This window comes from Myotis daubentonii, chromosome 12, assembly GCF_963259705.1.
Source record: "Myotis daubentonii chromosome 12, mMyoDau2.1, whole genome shotgun sequence".
Lineage (NCBI taxonomy): Eukaryota > Metazoa > Chordata > Mammalia > Chiroptera > Vespertilionidae > Myotis > Myotis daubentonii.
In genome coordinates, this window is record NC_081851.1 from 21936836 (window position 1) to 21956804 (window position 19969).

Consider the following 19969-nt stretch of genomic DNA (forward strand, 5'->3'; position numbering starts at 1 on the left):
GCCCTTCCTCGTGGCTTGCAGGTGAGATGACTGGACATCATCTCCCCCAGTTTGGGAACCTGGCAGAGAGTGAAGAAGTACCAATTAGCAGTGTTGTATGTAGAAATTTCTCCCCAAGTACCAGGCTCCAACTGTCAGGCCACAAGGCAGCAATAATTGCCTTTCCTTTCCTTCAAAGTGATATATAACCCGAAGCTCTATTATTCAGAATGGAAAGGGTTTACAGTGTCCATCCAGTTACTAATCAGTATGTGAATCTCTTCATAACAGGCAATTTCCCCCTGATTCATAATCTAAAACAGTTCATGAAAGCATCCGGGTTTGTCATCAAGGACGCAGCTGCACATAGGTCAACCCTTCTCAGGACCAGATGAAAATTCCCAGTGAAAATCTTCAGCCAGCCTCCACCAACCCTGCTCTGGGAGCAAGGCTTCCCTGCCTCCTGTAGGCAAGAATTTTCCCAAGTGGACAGTGGAGGGCCTAGAGCTCGGAGTGAATTACATGAGACTCCTACCCCTCCCTCCCTTCATCCAGCCCTCCCTCCATCCCTCCCTCCCTTCCTTACAGTCAGCACTTTGCTGGCTCAGCTTTGGTTACTATCTGTCTCCAGCCTGGCCCAATGCACAATGAGAAGAAGTCAAACAGCTGGGCTGCCACACCTGAAGATGGACTGGCTCGCTGCAAGGTGGCAGGTGCAGAGGAACCAAGCCAGCTGGAGCTGGGAGAGTATCTTAGGGTTCAGAGATGCAAAACCATGTGCCAGCAACTCAGAACCCAAACACCAGGGTGTGGAGGTTCTGCATATAGCAGCCCAGGCCGGGAGGTAAATAGAAGGGTGGTCATTAGAGCCTTGAGACAACGGTAGGACCAAAGTGGGGTGACAAGAAGCTGCATCTAAGAGTGTTGGCCTGAACGCTCTCAATCCCTCCTGCTTAGGACCTAGGTAGACCCATCTTAAATGCCACTTTTTACAAACCTTTGGAAACCTGACCTGTTGCCTTCTGCATGCAGGGAGCTCTAATAGGGGTAATACTCCTGTCCTCTCGCTGCTCAGGAAAAGTTAAAGATGACCACTCTGGTGATGGGGATGGAAAACTGGTCATGCACGGGCCAGTTCCTTCTTGTGAGTGTGAGCTGCCTGCAGGGTACAGAATCCCATTTCTCTTGCTGAGGTGGGCTCTGTGACTACAGGGGCAGGGCAGCAGCTGGGGGGGCTTTCTCTAGGTAGGTGGGTCAGCCTCATGGGATTTGTATTAGCCCAAACAAACCTAACACTATGCACTCCAGCCCAGCCTCTCTAAAAATAATACATTTTTGGACCCTGGCTGCCACTCCATTGTTTCTAGAGACCCTAGAATCGCTTTCCTGATCCCTTCAGTCTTGCCCTTGAGTTCCCACTGCATTTTTTTAAAATATATTTTATTGATTTTTTACAGAGAGGAAGGGAGAGGGATAGAGAATCAGAAACACCGATGAGAGAGAAACATCGATCAGCTGCCTCCTGCACACCTCCTACTGGGGATGTGCCCGCAACCAAGGTACATGCCCTTGACCGGAATCGAACCTGGGATCCTTCTGTCCACAGGCCGACGTTCTGTCCACTGAGCCAAACCGGTTAGGGTGAAACAGTGTCTTTAACACATGGTGCTGGGAATACTGGATATACACATGCAAAAGAATGAATGTGAATCCTTTTGTCACACCATGCACAAAAACTAAAAGTGGAGGAAACATAAATTTAAGAGCTGGAAGTATAAAATTCTTAAAAGGAAACAAAGGGGTAAATTGTATAATGTTGGATTTGGTAATGGATTCTTAGATATAAGATCCAAAGCCTAAGCAAGAAAAGAAACAATAAATTCCTGAGACTTAATCTATTAAGATTTCATAAATATGATACACTTATTGCATCAAAGGACACTCTCAGGAGAGTGAAAAGACAACCGATGGAATGAGAGGAAATATTTGCAAATCAAAAATCTGGTAAGGCTCTAATGTTCAGAATACATAAAGAACTCTTGCCACTTGTGATGGTTTGTCTTGTATATCAACTCGGCTAGTTATAGTACCTTGTGACTGAATCAAACACATCTGCAATCAGTTGGCTTTGGAAGATTCTACCCTTAAAAACATGGGTGAGTCTCAGTTGAAACATTTAAGAGGAAAAACTAAAGGTTCCCAGTGAAATCATGCCTCAGATTGCAATATAAAATCCTGCTGAATTTCTTGTCTGCTGCTCTACCCTACAGACTTCACACTTGAAAGCCCCACAATCACAAGAAAATTTCAAGACATAAGTTCATTCACATTTTTCTCTTTGTGTACCTATACATATGCATACATGTGTTCATATGTGTATATACACACATGTACATATGCACACACATATTTTCATGTTGTAAATATAGTTGTTGTTTTTTTCTCTGAAGACCACTGACTGATGTGACTAAGGCAGATTTTGGTCACTAGGATGGTTCTTGAGGAACAGAATCTTAAAAGATGTGTTTTCTGAAATGGTTCTGAGGTTTCTGGTTTTCTAATATGAATAAATTTAAAGGTCCTAACAGCTCTATTTTGGTGTTAAAGAAGGCATTGATAGACCATGGTACAATGTGGCAATAAAGATATACAAAGGATCCTCACTGGATATTCTTTTTATTTTATTTTATTAAATATTTTTTTTATTGATTTCAGAGAGGAAAGGAGAGGGAGAGAGAGATAGAAACATCAATGATGAGAGAGAATCATTGATTGGCTGCCTCCTGCACGCCCCCTCCTGGGCATCAAGCCCGCAACCCAGGCATATGCCCTTGACTGGAATCAAACCCGTGACCCTTCAGTCCGCAGGCCTATACTCTATCCACTGAGCCAAGCCGGCTAGGGCATCACTGGATATTCTTAATCAGATAGTTTTAAAAGGCAAAATTCTAGGTGGTTATGGGAATCACTAAAAAAGAGTGACAAGGAAGTTTTCCCAGTAGGTAGAACATTGAGCAGTGCATCTGGTTGCTGATGGTGCTTGAAAGATAAATGGCGAGAAATATGTCTATGTTATTTCATGATTTGGCTGAATGTTCCAGGGCTTGGGAAAATTGGTGATAAACAGGTGTGGGGAATCAGCACACACGTAGACTTCTGCGAATGGGCAAAAAATGTGAGTTTATTTTAGACCCATAAAAATCATCACCAAGAGGGAGAGGGGAGGGCTGGGTGAAGTAGGGTAGAGGAGGGAAACAGGGGACCTCTGTAATACTTTCAATAATAAAAAAATTTTTTTAATAAGTAAATTAGGACTGGCTGGCATGGCTCAGTGGTTGTGTGTGGACCTATGAACCAGGAGGTCACAGTTGGATTCCTGGTCAGGGAATATGCGCAGGTTGTGGGTTCGAGCCCTAGTGTGGGGTGTTCAGGAGCCAGCCAATCAATGACTCTCTCAGCATTGGTGTTTCTATCTCTCCCTCTCTCTTCCTCTCTGAAATCAATAAAAATATATTAAATAAATATCTAGTGGGTGTCTAAATGTAAAAAAAATTAATAAGGTTCACCAAAGGGTGCCCTCAGCCAATGAGGAATTTAATAATCCAATGGATAGGATGACCTATTCTGTGGATACTACTCAGGCCTTTCCCTAGCCACTCTTCAGGGAGACTGTCAGGGCACTTTTGGACATTGGATGCCCAAAGATGCAATATATTGTCCCTCCTCTGCTATATCCTTAGGCACAGGAATTATTATTGCTACTAGTATATGCAGGATCGGCTCTCAGGAGCTTCACAGTCCTGCAGTGGAAACCATTTGGCGACCCTGCCTTCCCCTGGCCATATGTAGCCCTGGAAACTGGCACGTTTCTTTCTCTGTGAAGGTGTGGTCTTACCTGTCTTTCCTTGAACAAATCATGTTCCTGGAGGGCTGTGCCATGTCAGAAAGAGCCTGGGCTATTGGGAATTGGGATCTATACTCAGCCCCTGGCTACACAGAAAAGGCCTCCCTGGCAGAGCCAGCCTGCTGTGAGTCTGAGTGATACCTGCAGTCTTCAGATGGAGAGGAAGAACTCAGAACTGCTGAGCAGTTCATCTTAGTTTTGCTTTTACAGTGTTTCTAGGGCATGATGTTCAAATGGCCAGGTGGTAACCCTTTGGCTCCCGATCATGGGCTGCGTCCTCAGGGTGAGCTCAGAGCAGTCACTGTTTCCCACCCAGATGGGAAGCATTTCAGTAGAGCATTTCTATGGAATTTTCCAGAAGCTGGCATGGTGTAAAGTGAAGTGATTACCCCTAATTTCTATGGCAAATTTTTTCAATACAGGCGTAATGTCTTTACTTTGTTCATTGTGACCGAAATGCTTAATTACATCCAGTTTTACACCAATGTAACACCCTTATGAGCTCTTTTAGGCTTCTCTGCTACCCTAGGACACAGCTAGCTAACAGACACTCAAAATCAATGGAGACAAAGCCCAGGCTCTCACAGACACCGCTCAGAGCTCTGGGTCGATGCTGAGATGCTGAGATATTGAGAGTGGTTCCGGGGAAGGAACTCAGCAGGGCCAGTCTCGCTGCTGGGGTGCTCCTGCCTCTATTAGCTGCTGCAGAACAGCTATTTTTGCTTTTTGCCTTTTTTGGTAAAAGTAAACATCCTCCTCGGATTTCTTTCAGTTAGCAAAGAGAAGTAGGTCTTTTATTAACGTTCACCTTCCTGTATGCCTAGTTATCATATAGGAATCATTTGTTCTTATTTGGTTAGACACCCACTCTGGATACAGAGCTGCCTTCCCTTCACACAGTGTTCCTGTTAACTACCACCCGTGGACTCGCAGAGTCCCGTATCCACCATCATCATATTCCACTCAACATGGCTTCTGATTAAGGGACTCACCGCTGAGGAGTAAAGTGTGGCCATCAGCCCAGCCCGTGAATTTCCTGGTCTCCCCCGATCCCCACCGTCCTGAAGTAGCCGACTTGAAAGGGCTGTGACGTCTGAGTTGAAGCACCACCTGGGTGGCCACACCTTGCCGTGTGGGGCGGAGTTCCCAGGAGGCTGCTTAGGCTCTAAGTCTGTCAGGGCCCTCAGAGGTCTGGCCTGGAGAGGCAGACTTGAAGAAGTGTGTTTTGGATTCTGTCAAAGAGAAGGATGGAGGCTCAGCTTTCTCCACAGCATCCCTGCATGCTTGTCCACGCACTAAGAGGAAATGATTCGCCCTCGGGTCCTACAATCAGGCACATTTACTTAGCACTGCTTACCTACCTCCCCTACTCCCAGGCTCTCAGAGTGTGAACCGGGACAGGCGAGTGAGTTCAGCACAACACCCAACCACACAGGGACTCCTCTGCCCACTCACCACAGGGCATGGTAATACTCGGAAAGCCCTAAGGGATCTCCTGCATTTTTATCTCCACTATAGAGCAGCAGTCCACTTTCCCGCTGCTAATCAGAATCACTCACCCAGCCAGTAGAACCTCCCTTCTTTGCTTGTTGATTCACAGATCTGAAGAGCCCTAAGTGGCCCGGTGGCAGTCTTAATTTTCAGTCCAGTGAAATCAATGTGTTTCCTGGTTGAAGCTTTTCTCCCTTTGGAATGAAGACCCACTGACCATGAGGTCACACGGACAGGAAGCATCAACTATGCTAGCAAATCACTAGCAGTAGCAGTGTTGATAGTGGGTGGGGCCACACCCATGTCCACCCTTGATTGACGGACTCGAGAATCAGTGCTATATAATGGACACAGATTTAGAGCCTAAGCAGTCTGTTTCCCACCCAGACGGGAAGCATGTAAGTACATTATTTCATAGGGAAGGCTGTGTCCATCATGCCCATGGATCATCAGTTTGGTGGCATTTTCCTACTGGGTCCCCCTGTACATGGCTCAGGGGGCAGAGGGAGCCATGGAGACAGACATTCTTGCACAGGATCTAGCATCTTGTGAGCCGGCTGACCACACAAATCCCTCCAACCCAGGCGATTTCTACTGCTTGTTAATAGCAATCAGGGCCCAGCAAGGTGAACCTCAGTGCAGTCTTAGTGAAAACCTAGAACCTAAACTTTGAACTGCAGCAGATGTCCAGATGGGAGAAGAGAAACTGGAATCAAAGTCTGCCCAGCTTCCTGACAAGTTGAAAATCTCAGTCCTCAACAAAACCTGGACCTGCTGTCAGGCCACCCTTCTGCCCTGAATTCCCAAGGAGAAAGTGTTTTTACAAATATTGAATTGAACTTCTTACCTGTCCTTATTCTCATTTTCCTTTTTTTTTACTCTAAATACTTTTTATTTTATATGTTTTTAATGATTTTAGAGAGAGGAAGGAAGAGAAATAGAAACATCAACGAGAAACATCCATTGGCTGGCTCTTGCACACCCCCTACTGGGGATTGAGCCTGCAACGCAGACCTGTGCCCTGACCGGGACTCGAACTGGTGACCTCTTGGTTCATGGGTCGACGTTTAACCACTGAGCAACACTGGCCGGGCATTTTTTAATTTTCAATCACAGTTTTGAAGCTCTCTGAGAAGTCACTCTGGACTCCTTGAGCATGATCAGGTGCCTGTCTGGGTGTCTTCAAGGGCTCCTGCCCCATCTCAGCTCCTACTGTGGCTTTCTTCCCACCAGGACTCCCAGTACCCAGCACGGTGCCCGCTGCAGCAGACCCAACACGTGCCTGTTGAAAAAGTGAAGGCATGCATGAAAATGAATACAGTAAAAGCATAATTTTTGGCTAAGAGCCCACATTTTATTTGATGCAACATAACATCTAGTGGTGACTAGTGTCCACCATGAACCCAACAAAACCAGTTTAAGTCCATCGGGCATTTCCTTTTGTTCCAGCAAGGGCCTTCTGAGTGCCAGCTATGAGCCAGGGACCATGTGGGAACATGGGGACACTTGGATGCCTTGGTCAGTACCAACCCTCAAGGGGCTTAGGCCAGAAGCATGGACTGCTGCTCACCGGCACAGCCAGCATTGGCACTGATACCACACCATGGTAGGGAGAAGGGAAGGACACGTGGGTTCTAATGGTCATGGAATCGGCATGGATTCCATGAAGATGGCAGCTTCCCAGCCTCCCAGGGCCGCCCGAGGCTCAGGTAACAAGGGCTGGCTGAGGCTTGCGCTTCTGGCAGTGGCAGCAGCAGAGGTGTGATGGGGATGTCGCGAAGAGCGACCTCTGAGGGCAGTGGAAACTATCACACGAGCTACCTCAACACCATCCTGTTTCTCATCCCTTAAAGGAAATTGGGGGTTCCAATTCTATTTCTGGCTTCAGCTGACATTCCTGGGAAGCTCACACCTGAAGCCATCCTGGCTTCCTTTATTTCTGGTCCTCTGAGCAGAGAGAATGCTGGGAGGGAGGCTCAGAGAGGACCCAGCCCTGCTTTGTAGCCTCTGTTTTCTCTACCTTTCCAACCAAGGCTTTAAAAATAAATCCTAATGGGCTAACCACTTGGGAAGCAAAAATAGAGTTGGGTCTCTAATACTAAAATTATAACAGAATAAAAGAAGATAAAAAGACTAAAATACCAGGGGGGGAAACATAAATGGCTTAAAAAAAAAAAAAAAAAAAAAAACCTGTGCAACCAGATATTTAAAGGAAAACACTGAAACATTTAACACTGTAACACTTCTATATGGCAAAAATGGAATAAAATAAAAATAAACAACTTCAAAACAGATAACCAGAGGGAAAAAATACAAGTAAACACATGACAAAATGCTAGTACCCTTAATATGCAAAGAACAATTACAAATTTTAAAAAGGAAATACCTCAATAAAAATGGATAAAAAACAGTCATACAAATGACCAATTATATGAAAAACTAGAGGCCTGGTGCATGAAAATTCATGCACTGGAGGGGGTGTCCCTCAGCCCAGCCTGCCCCCTCTCACAGTCCGGGAGCCCTCAGGGGCAGGAGGCAACCCAGCGATCAGGGGAAGGCGACACCCCCATCACACCTCTGCTGCTGCCACTGCCAGAAGCGCAAGCCTCAGCCAGCCCTTGTTACCTGAGCCTCGGGCGGCCCTGGGAGGCTGGGAAGCTGCCATCTGAGACTTGCCTGCACCTCGGGCATCATCTGGGCATCTGCCATCCGAGGCTTGCCTGTGCTGGGGGGCTAAGGGCGGGTCCAGTCACACTGTGCACCTGCCACCCCTCTGGCGGGGCTGAAAGGACTGGGGGACTCCAGTGGGGCTGAGGGGTTTGGGCACCACCATCTTTGTGACAGTATGGTGGTCAATTTGCATATTCCCTCTTTATTAGGATAAAACTTCTTGCCCTACCAGTGTGGCTCATCGACCAGTGGTTGAGCATCAACCTATGAATCAGGAGATCACTGGTTCGATTCCCGGTCAGGGCACATGCCCAGGGTTGTGGGCTTGATTCCCCGGTAGGGGGTGTGCAGGAGGCAGCCAATCAATGATTCTCTCTCATCATTGATGTTTCTCTCTCTCTCTCCCCCTCTCCCTATCTCTCTGAAATCAATAAAAATGTATTTTTTAAAAATAATAAAACTGCTTGATTGATATTATATAGCTTGATTGATATGATTTGTTTGTTTACAAATCTTGGTATATACCTAATGCTGACAAAGGTGTTTGTGGGAGGGTAAACTGGTACATTTCCAAGGGGGGACTTCAGTAATCGAAATCTCAAAATAGTAAATGTATACATCTTTTACTCAAGGACACATACATCTTTTACTTCTAGGAATATATATACCAAGAAAATAATTAGCCAACTGCATAAGGATGAATGTGCAACATGTTCATTAAAGCATCCTAGATATCCTATATAATAAAACCCTAATATGCAAATCAACTGAGCAATGGAATGACTGGTCGCTATGAACTGACCACCAGGGGGCAGACACTCAATGCAGGAGCTGCCCCCTGGTGGTCAGTGAGCTCCCACAGGGGGAGCACCATTCAGCCAGAAGCCAGGCTCACGACTGGCGAGTGCAGTGGTGGTGGCAGGGATCTCTGCGGCAGCACTAAGGAGCAGCAAGCCGAGCAGTAGGGAGCAGCAAGCAGGAGCGGGGTCCTGGACTGTGAGAGGGCACAGGCTGGGCTGAGGGACCCCCTCCCCCTCCAGTGCAAGAATTTTGTGCACTGGGCCTCTAGTTTATATATAAACATGAAATCATTTGCCTTTCAATATGTAAAAGAATAATTTTTAGCTATAGGCCAAATTTTCCTTGGCTCATTATGACACTTAGTGTTATTAAATAAGTTATGGGGTACTGATCCTTTGGAATGCGTTTGCCATTACACATGATAATGTAACTAGGTATTATCATAAAAATAGGTCCCAGAATATATTTAACATCAGCAATAAAACAGAATTATCTCTCTAAATCCACAAAAATATTGTGATTTGAAAGTATATTCATCAAAAAGTTAACAGTGCTTTATTTGTGTGTGGCTGGATTTAAGATAGTTTACTTTCTTTGTATATTTTTAAAATTTTTATATGGTAAGAATGTATTGATTTAAAATCAGAAAAACACAAACTTTTTTTCACATAAGAAAACATTAAGCCCTGCCTTTCAAATATGTCCAATCCAGCACTTGACTGCTACGGCAGGAGATATATAGAAATGTAGAAACAATAGGTATGTAGATTAATAGATATACAGCATATATAGAAATATAGAAACGTTGCTCAGTGAGAACAAGGGAAAAGCTACATTCTGAGATTGAGGTAAACTAGCCCAGCCGGATGGCTCAGTTGATTGGAGTATCATCCAGTGCACCAAAAGGTTGCAGGTTTGATTCCCGGTCTGGGTGTGTACAGGAGGCACCTGATCAATTTTTCTCTCCCCCTCTCTCTAAAAAATCAATAAAGACATATCCTCAGGTGAGGTTTAAAAAAAGAAAAAGAAAAAGAACTGAACTATAGGGTTCTTACTTTCCTTTGGAGTGGCAGGGTCCTTTCAAATAGCCCTGGTAAGAAGGACACTGAGAACTATCCATAACAATACACACTATAAACATTCAAAACACAAAAGCAGCAATCGGCTAAGGATTTGGGTTTTCCATGCCACAAGCACTATAGAGCATCTCTGCCCAGAACAGACTCTTCCTCGAGCTCGCGCTTCCAGTAAATGTAGTTATATTTCAATGACATTCATCTCATTCTGCCACTTTTCCCAACACTCCTATTTTTAACCATCACCATGGGAACATTTGTCTTCGGATTCACTGATGAGTTTTCAGGCCAGGAGTGTGGCTTTTAAAAGGACAGTATCCTTAACCCCATGGCTGATGTTAAAAATGAATTAGCAACCTATAACTAAAACCTCAGTGGGCTAAAGATAGCAATGCAGCACTAGTTCAGGTACCAGGATATATCAGCCCTGGTGCTGGAAGGCAGGAGATGCAGAGCAAGGTTCAGATCCTGGCATTGTGGCCTTGCCAGTCACTTCAAAGTCCTGCACCACAGTCCCTATGCAAAGTGGCATGAGTCTTAGAGTCCTCTCAGGCAGGCCCGCCTAGCGGGGGTGACCAGAATCAATGCAGGGCTCTGCTCCTCTGGGAGCACCCGGGGTGGCAGCTCTGCCCACTCACTCAGTGCACACGGGACTCCCAAAGCAGATGGGGCTGTGGAGGCGCTCCTGTCCCATGAAACACCATGGAGAGGAGGGGTCTATATCACCTCCCCTTGAATATCAGCCTGGGTGACAGCTTCAGCCAGTACACGGTAGTGGGGGTGACTCCCGGTGACATCTAGGGCTCAGAAACAAAGGGCAACATGGCTTCCTTCTGACTCTTTTACATGCTCTTGAAACACACTCTTGGAACCCAGCTCCCAGGATGTGCAAAGCCAGGCCATGACCAAAGCATGAGCAGGCGCTCTGCCCATGGTCCCATCTGGCCTCAGAAACATGAGTGAAGGACCGGCCCCAGCCACCTGAGTCCCCCCAGCATTCAAGTCTTCCTTGCCAAGGCCCCCAACGTTATGGAGCAAAGGCAAGCCATGCCTACTGGATCTTGACCACACAACATGTGAGCATACTAAAAGGGTGGTTGTTTATGCCACTTGGTTTGTGATGGGTTATTGGGCAGTAATGGTACCTGGAACTCCAGGTCTTATGTATGAGTTCACTTAACACATTGTATGCGGGAAACGTATTTATACGTTTTACGTATTTATACGTTCTACCAGTGTAGTAGAGCGCAGGACATGTATCAATACGTTTTTTATAGACTAGCGGTAGAATGCGGGTAACGTATAAATACGTAAACTAAAGTTATCGTAATTTTACTGAATGTTGCCATTTGCGCAAAAAATTAGCAAAAATGGCCCATGCCACCTGTTAGCGCGCTATAAAAACTACCCGCAAACAATGTGTTAATAAACAATTACCTAATGCTTACTATGTGTGAGTCCCTGTTCCAAGTAAGATACAAATATTACTTTGTATTATAATCTAATCTAATAAAAGAGAAACATGCAAATTGACCATACCTTCGCTACACCCCAAGCCATGCCCACCAACCAGAGTGACTATATGCAAATTAACCCAACCAAGATGGCGGCCGCCAGCCACAGAGCTGGAGCAAGCAGGAGGCTTGGTTGCCCTGGCGATGAAGGAAGCCAAGCTTCCCGCCTGTCCTGGCCGGCTCTGAGCTCCACTCAAGGCAACAAAGTTTCAATTATAGAAGATAAACAAACCCCAGATACCTGCTTCCAGCCAGCCTCCACTGGGAGCTTGGGTGGCTGGGGGCCGTGGCCAACCTGCAAACAGCCATTAGCCCCTCACCCAGGCTGGCCAGGCAACCTAGGGGGGACCCCCACCCTGAAGAGGCTGTGGCCAGCCTGAAAATGGCCCTCAGCCGCTCACCCAGGCTGGCCAGGCACCCCAGGGGGGACCTGCACCTTGAAGGAGCTGTGGCCAGCCTGCAAACAGCCATCAGCTCCTCCCCCAGGCTGGCCACACCCTCATGGGGTGAGGGTTCCCGCTGGGGGGCTTGGCCAGCCTGCAAACAGCCATCAGCCCCTCACTCAGGCTGGCCAGGCACCCCAGCAGGGACCCCACCCTGAAGGGGCTGTGACCAGCCTGCAAACAGCCATCAGCCCCTCACCCAGGCTGGCCAGGCACCCCAGCAGGGACCCCCACCCTGAAGGGGCTGTGGCCAACCTACAAACAGCCATTAGCCACTCACCCAAGCTGGCCAGGCACCCCAGCAGGACCCCCCTCCCTGATGGGGGTGTGGCCAGCCTGAAAACAGCCCTCAGCCCCTCACCCAGGCTGGCCAGGCACTCCAGTGGGGATCCACACTCTGAAGGGGGTGTGGCCAGTCTGAAAACGGCCCTCAGCCCCTCACCCAGACTGGCCAGGCACCCCAGCAGGACCCCACCCTGATCTGGGACACACTTCAGGGCAAACCAGCTGGCTCCCACCCATGCACCAGGCCTCTATCCTATATAAGAAAAGGATAATATGCAAAGTGACCCTAACAGCAGAACGACTGGGAATGACTGGTCACTATGACACACACTGACCACCAGGGGGCAGACGCTCAATGCAGGAGCTCCCACAGGAGGAGCTCTGCTCAGCCACAAGCCAGGCTGATGGCTGCCAGTACAGCGGTGGTGGTGGGAGCCTGTCCCGCCTCCTCAGCAGCGCTAAGGATATCCGACTGCAGCTTAGGTCTGCTCCCTGCTGGCAAGTGGACATCCCCCAAGGGCTGCCGGACTGCCAGAGGGATGTCTGATTGCCATCTCAGGCCCAATCCCCCAGGGAGCAGGCCTAAGCCAGCAGGTGGTCATCCCCTGAGGGGTCCCAGACTGCGAGAGGGCACAGGCCGGGCTGAGGACCTGTTCCCCCTCTCCCCCCCAAGTGCACAAATTTTTGTGCACCGGGCCTCTAGTTATAATATAAACCTTATAACATCCTGGTGTTATATTATTGTCTGTATTTTACAGTTGAGGAAACTGAAGCTCAGAGAAGTTAAGTAACTGGTCCAAAGTTACACTGTTACTAAGGGGCAAAGGTAGCATTCAAAACAAGGGGCTCTAGCTCTGGAATGCATACTCTTTTTAAAAAATATGTAATTTTATTGATTTCAGAGAAGAAGGGAGAGGGAGAGAGAGAAACATCAATGATGAGAGAGAATCATTGATTGGTGCTTCCTGCATGCCCCACACTGGAGATCAAACCCAGGCATGTGCCCAGACCGAGAATCGAACCATGACCTCCTGGTTCATAGATCAACGCTCAACCACTGAGACATGCTGGCCAGGCTAGAATGCATACTCTTAAACCACAGGACATGAACTTTGTTTCTGCCCAAATCTTTGGGGCTAAAACTTTCTGCATCAACTCCACCTGTGGGCCTAGCACCCACGCAGCATCCTTTGTTTCTTTCTGCTTTGTTGCTAAGATGTGATCAGACACTCCAGGGCAGTGGTTCTCAACCTTCCTAATGCTGCAACCCTTTAATACAGTTCCTCATGTTGTGGTGACCCCCAACCATAAAATTATTTTTGTTGCTACTTTATAACTATAATTTTGCTACTGTTATGAATCATCCTGCATAACCTGATATGCAGGATGTATTTTCATTGTTACAAATTGAACATAATTAAAGCATAGTGATTAATCACAAAAACAATATGTAATTATATATGTGTTTTCCAATGGTCGTAGGCAACCCTGTGAACGGGTCATTCGACCCCCAAAGGGGTCACAACCCACAGGTTGAGAACCGCTGCTCTAGGGAAACACACCTATTTTGCACACCTGGACAAAAATCTCATAAAAAGACACTTTCTCCCTAGGAAAGGGCAAGTTTATTATTCACCTTTCATACCAACCCCATGATGACTCCTGGTCCTGCACTGATGTTTTTCAGGCCACAGGCAGCAGCTACTTGACATCACGGCAGCCATTCATGCAGCCAAAAATTGCTTCTTGAGCTAAAGGCCCTGCTTAGCAGTTGTTTTATTTGGGTACATGTGAATATCTTGCGTTCTTGTGTGCTTACTCAGTAGGCCTGCTGTCTCCCAGTAGCATATCCTTATCAATAAAAGACAATGCCATTTTAAAGGTTTTCCTAGAATCACAGTGTCAAATCCTGAGTGCAGTGCCATTCGATATGCAAAAATCCTATACGTAAGTCTCCTCTACTCCAGTGATCAATCTAAAATGAACAAAACTCCCCAACTCTTGTGGCTCAGTGGTTCAGCGTCAACCTATGACCCAGGAGGTCACGGTTCAATTCCCAGTCAGGGCATATGCCCTGGCTGCTGACTCAATCCCCTGTAGGGGGCATGCAGGAGGCAGCCAATCAATGATTCTCTCTCATCATTGATGTTTCTGATAAAAAAAAAATGCAGGCAGATAGGGCTGGGGTCCAGTGAAAAACAAAGGCAGGTGGGACATAGACAGGGGCTGACATGGTAGTTTGAGCAGCTGAACTACAGGAACCAACCAAGCAGAAATAATAAAGTGTTTCTGGACTCAAATCAGGAGGCCTAGGAAACCAAGAGAGGGCCTGCAATAAACAAGTTGTACGAACACATAGAAACAGAGAAAGTTCAGCATAGGAACAGAGAAGAGCACATAGAAACAGGGAAAGTTTAGGTCCGTCGCTGGGCAAAATCAATTGAGAGAGTCAATCAGGTGCCAACACAGGCAGACATAGAGCAGGCTTGTAGCAAACATATACCCCTGGACTACAAGGCTTTAACAGACAGCCCATTATTGGGCCCTCCTCCTTTTGGGGGGAGTCTGAATCTGCTTGTAATAAATCTTCCCCGCTGCTTTAGAGAGAGAAAATCAGTGTGAAAAACAGCACTTACTCCGTGTGCAGGAGAGTTGGTTGCCTTGGAAAGTGACCAGTGTGTCACACTGTGAGAACATGGAAGCTTCATGTGCTTTATACTGAGATTTTTACTCAGTAGGACACCAAATAGTAAAAGATAACTGTGTGAGAGAGAGATGGGTATTTCTTAACATCCTAAGAAAAATGTAAAAGAGCATTAAAAAAGTAGATTATGCAATGAAGATTATGTAATGGTGGAAATATAAAGGAGAAGAAAGCTATATGAAGTTCCTCAAATAAGAATGCTAAAAGATATAATTTAAGATTTTTTTTACCTATATAATCTTATTAACCAATGCCATTCCAATAAATTTCATTTAAAACAATTTTTTAAAAAAGATTTTTCCCTAAATGTATTGACACACTTACCGTAAGAGTTCCTGGGTTATGTGAGGCCCAGTTCATAATTGCAAGTATTAGGACCTAGCAAGTAATCTCAAATGAGCAAATCTATCATGATGCCAAAACCTAAATGTCCTCAAAAAATAGGATGCTGGTGACAATGATGATGATGTTGATGACAATTACTATTATTATCAACATCAACAATAAAACTTCCGAGAACTATTCTAAGTACTTTACAAATCTGAGCTCATTTATTCCTCACAATACCCACTTGAGTTGGATCCTTTTTAGACAGAAAAATGGAAGCACAGGGAACGTAAACACATTTGAATGGCCCTATGGGAAGCCACCAGCTCTGCAGCAGGTAATGACAAAGAGGAAGCTGTTTGCTTCATGAAGGCCGGTTCTATTGAGGGACTTTGGAGTCACCCCAGGTTTCAGGGTGTAGTCCTCAGCCTTTGAATATCCTTTGTTGAGTTAATCCACAGGTAATCAAGACCCAGGATGGATCTGTACCCACCAAAATAATCTCAGATTTAATTATAAACCGAATGCCAATTTATCAAGTTAGAAGTTCCCAACTTCCATTGGCTCATAGCTTAGAAGTTGTTTCACTGTTGTCCCTAAGCCAAAAAATAAAAATCTGTCTCTTTTAGTAAGTAGCTAAGCCCAAACAACTTAATAAGCATTTATGCCCCAAAATGTTTAGCTGTTTGAAAAAATATATGAAAAATTGAAGAAAAATATTGCTTACTTATCACTTATTAATGTGATGTGAGTGCCTGGTGGGCTCTGGGCACTTTATCCAGCTGTGACATTTGCTAAGGCGCTACCACTCATTTCCTGCTCCACATTGACTTTTGAGCTGTACCTGCTTTAATCACAGCAACTGCTAAACCCCATCTCTGGAAAGATATGACACCGTCCAAAGGAATGTAGTGAAGTAAGTGTTGACTGTGAACTCCTCAGAGCTAGAAGCTCCTGTGGTGTTCGATCAATATGCAGTATTGCTACGTTCCCCTTGAAACCTTAGAATATTCTGCTCCCATAAACTTCCTGAGGGCACGGAGGCACGTCGGCACACAGTTCAGGAAATACAGTAATTCACACGAGGAAATATAACTAACTGCCAAGTGCACTGGAGTTGTCACATTTTCTTCCCAGTTGCATTGGGAAACCAAAACAGAATCAGAAAGCCTTTGGGAACTGACAGATCTCCCCTGACTTCGATTTAGTTAGTTAGTCCAGTTCAGTTCAGTTTGCTTTTGTGTGTGTGTATCAAACTATGTCATTTGGATCTCTCAGATCCCCGGATAGAACAAAAAGTTGCTTGTTATTCTTTTGTATAACATTTGCTAAAAGACAAAGGATTTAACATTTTACAAACTACAACTTTTTATGAAATATACTAGTGGCCCACTGCACAGATTCGTGCACATTGAAAGGAAATTAATTAGAATAAATATTTTAATATTTCTATTTGCCCTTTCTCTATAATAAAAGTGTCAGAGATGAAAGAAAATTAGTAAAATGTATATGAAAAGTATAAATTGATTAATAAACAATAACAACATAACAACAAAGAAATGACATAAAAACAAAAACATGATATAAAAACTACATTGATATAAACAGTGACTGATAAATTGATTGAACTTATTCTAATATCTCCCTGTATATCACATTAAGAGTAAAAAACACTTTCAGAGTGCTTGACTAGTTTCCCTTGTGATGAAGTATTTACAACTTTAACTTTAACGTCACATGCTCTTCGAACTCGAGAAAAAGCAACATATAACTGACCATGTCCAAAAACAGGTTCAGGTAGGACTATTCCTACACTATCTAGAGTTTGTCCTCGTGATTCATTAATAGTCATCGCAAATGCTGGCATCACTGGAAACTGTCTTTGAATTAATTTAAATGAGAGGCCAGTCTCAGACAGGGATGACAAATAAATTCTTGGAATCAGAACAAACACTCCTTCCGCAGATCCTGTGAATACTTCAGCTTCAATTATGTTAGGTCGCAATCTTTTGATAATAAATCTTTAATTTCTTTTTGGCTCTGCTTTTCCTTTACAGAAACCTTATGCTTTTGATGCAAGAGGGAGTTGGACATTTATGCATAGACTAGGGGCCCGGTGCACGAAATTCATGCACTGGGTGTGGGGCAGGGGGGAGTGTCCCTCAGCCCAGCCTGCCCCCTCTCACATACTGGGAACCCTCAGGCGTTGACCCCCATCACCCTCCAATCGCAGGATCGGCCCGTTGCCCTCATTTCCCCCCATCACTGGTTCTGCCCCCAGCCCAGGCCTGATGCCTCTGGCCTAGGCATCTGGCCCGGGCAGCGGGGACCCGCAGTGGCAGCGGGGGGCGCCGTGATCACACGGGCTCTTCCCATGCCCCTGCAGGATGCCTCTGGCTGAGGCGTTCGGCCCGGGCAGCGGGGACCCGCAGCTGCAGCGGCCCCGCGATCGTGGGCTTCGCTTTAGGCCCAGGCAAGGGGCCCCTAGCTCCTGGGACTGCCAGCTTCTACCGTGCCCAGCTCCCATCGCTGGCTCCACCCCTACTTCCTGCTATCACTGGCCAGGGCGGCAAAGGCGCCTGATTCTCTGATCATGGCTGGGGAGCAGGGCAAAGGCGGCTCCCCCCTGGGTTTCCGATCACTGTCAGTGGCAGGGGGCTTCTTCCTGCTTTCCCTTTCGCCTCCCTGCATTGTGCCTACATATGCAAATTAACCGCCATCTTGTTGGCAGTTAACTGCCAATCTTAGTTGACAGTTAATTTGCATATATCCCTGATTAGCCAATGAAAAGGGTATCGTCGTACGCCAATTACCATTTTTCTCTTTTATTAGTGTAGATTATTTGCTTAGCTCTCTTTTTTTTTTTTTTTTGCATTAGTATTGAATTTAAGTAAATGTATATTAAATTCTAGGAAGAAACACACACGTGCGATTGGCACCAGCGAGAGCTTTATATGTATCGTGCATGCGCGAGTCAATGCTTATTTTTAAATTGCCAGTGCACGTCATATGTACCAACCGGGCAGTCAGTCGGTTGGATGGTTGGTCATGTAGCCTTTTATATATATAGATATGTATTGTGAAATGTTTTTTTTTAAAACTTTTAATCACCATCTCAGAGAAAGTTACTTACAAAAGAGAAATATTGGTTTCTAAAAAACTGTATTTGCTTTAATAGGTATACAAGGAAAAATAGCAGCATTTTTTCTATTAGCTAGTTGGTATTTTCAATATTTTAAATGTGGATAAGCAGATTCAGTTAATGATTTGCTTTCAAAGTTAAAAGCTAGAATGGTCAAGTTAAAATAACCAATGCACCTTCATCCACTGTGGGATATAACTTCCTCATTTCATCAGTTCCAAGTACATTTCCCCTCAATTCTTTTGTTGTTGTTGTTGTTAATTCTCACCCAAAGATATTTTTCCATTGATTTTTAGAGAGTGAGAGGGAGGGGGAAGTCAGAGAGACAGAGAAACATCCATGTGAGAGAGATGCATTCATTCCAAGGCTGGGATGGAGCCTGCAACCGAGGTTTGTGCCCTGAGACAAAATCGAACCCAGGACCCTCAGACCGTGAGCCAACACTCCATCCACTGAGCCAAACTGACTAGGACCTCCCTCATTCTTAACATCTCTGAGGCCAGGGTGCATTTTGCTGTAGTTGCTGTTGTCCAAGCAGGAACTGTGATCAGGTTGTCACTGCCTGCCACCTTTTGGTTGGATCGGGGAAGTGCAGCATCAAATCTAGCAGAATATGGAGTCAGAACTGGTCTCTTCCTGGAAGGCCATTTTAGGAATACCTTAACCAATTTATTTTGATTCTATTTTTCTTTGTATGTATGCACAAGAAATATACATGACAACAATATATGTTTGAATGTGTCTAAGCAAGCTCTTTCAAATGTATAAATTAGAACTAATTTTCATGCAATTCCAACTCACCTTGCACCACCAGCACCCCACCTAAAAGACACACCATGTCTGTCTGTCCAGGTCCTTCTCCCAGACACAGATACTTGCTCAGCCTTGGTGCAAACACAGCCCAGAATTGCAAGGACATGAACCCCGCTGGGAGCAGCCTTCAAGCAGTAGGGGCCAGGATTGGGAGGTAAATAACTCAGGCTCCCATGTGTAGGTGGACAACTCTGCTTCTTAGAGGGATTGAGTTTTCACTGCCTACAGCACTGACCTCAGTCTCTCACCCGTATGTTTGCCCTTTCCCCTTCCCTGTCGACCTCCCTCAGCTCCTCATTCTTGCATCCTGGGATTACCTCTCAATTATAACTAATGTCAGAAAGGTGGCACTCTGTTCTTGTCATGTGTCTATAGTTTGAGTCTGTCCAAATGCAGAGCCATAGCCAAGGATTTGAATGGAGGAAGGCTCTGGCTGGCAGCCAGAAGGCTCCCATTGGCCCTGATTACTGGCCAGGCCTAGGGACCTTATCTGTGCATGAATTTCATGCCCCAGGTCTCTAGTAAAACATAATTAGGTTTCAGAATATAAAGTTGGTAACATTCCTAGTTAAATCTTTCCATTTCTGTAAGTGCTTCTTATTTACTTTACTAGAACAGGAGGGGGAAAAATTAGTTTGGCTTTTTATTTATTTTTATTTATTTATTATCAATCAATAAATAAAGACTTATTTATTTTACTAGAGGCCCGGTGCATGGATTTGTGCACCAGTGGGGTCCCTCAGCCTGGCCTGCTGGGATCGGGCCGAAACCGGCAGTCTGACATACCCCGAGAGGTCCCGGAGTGCAAGAGGGCACTCTG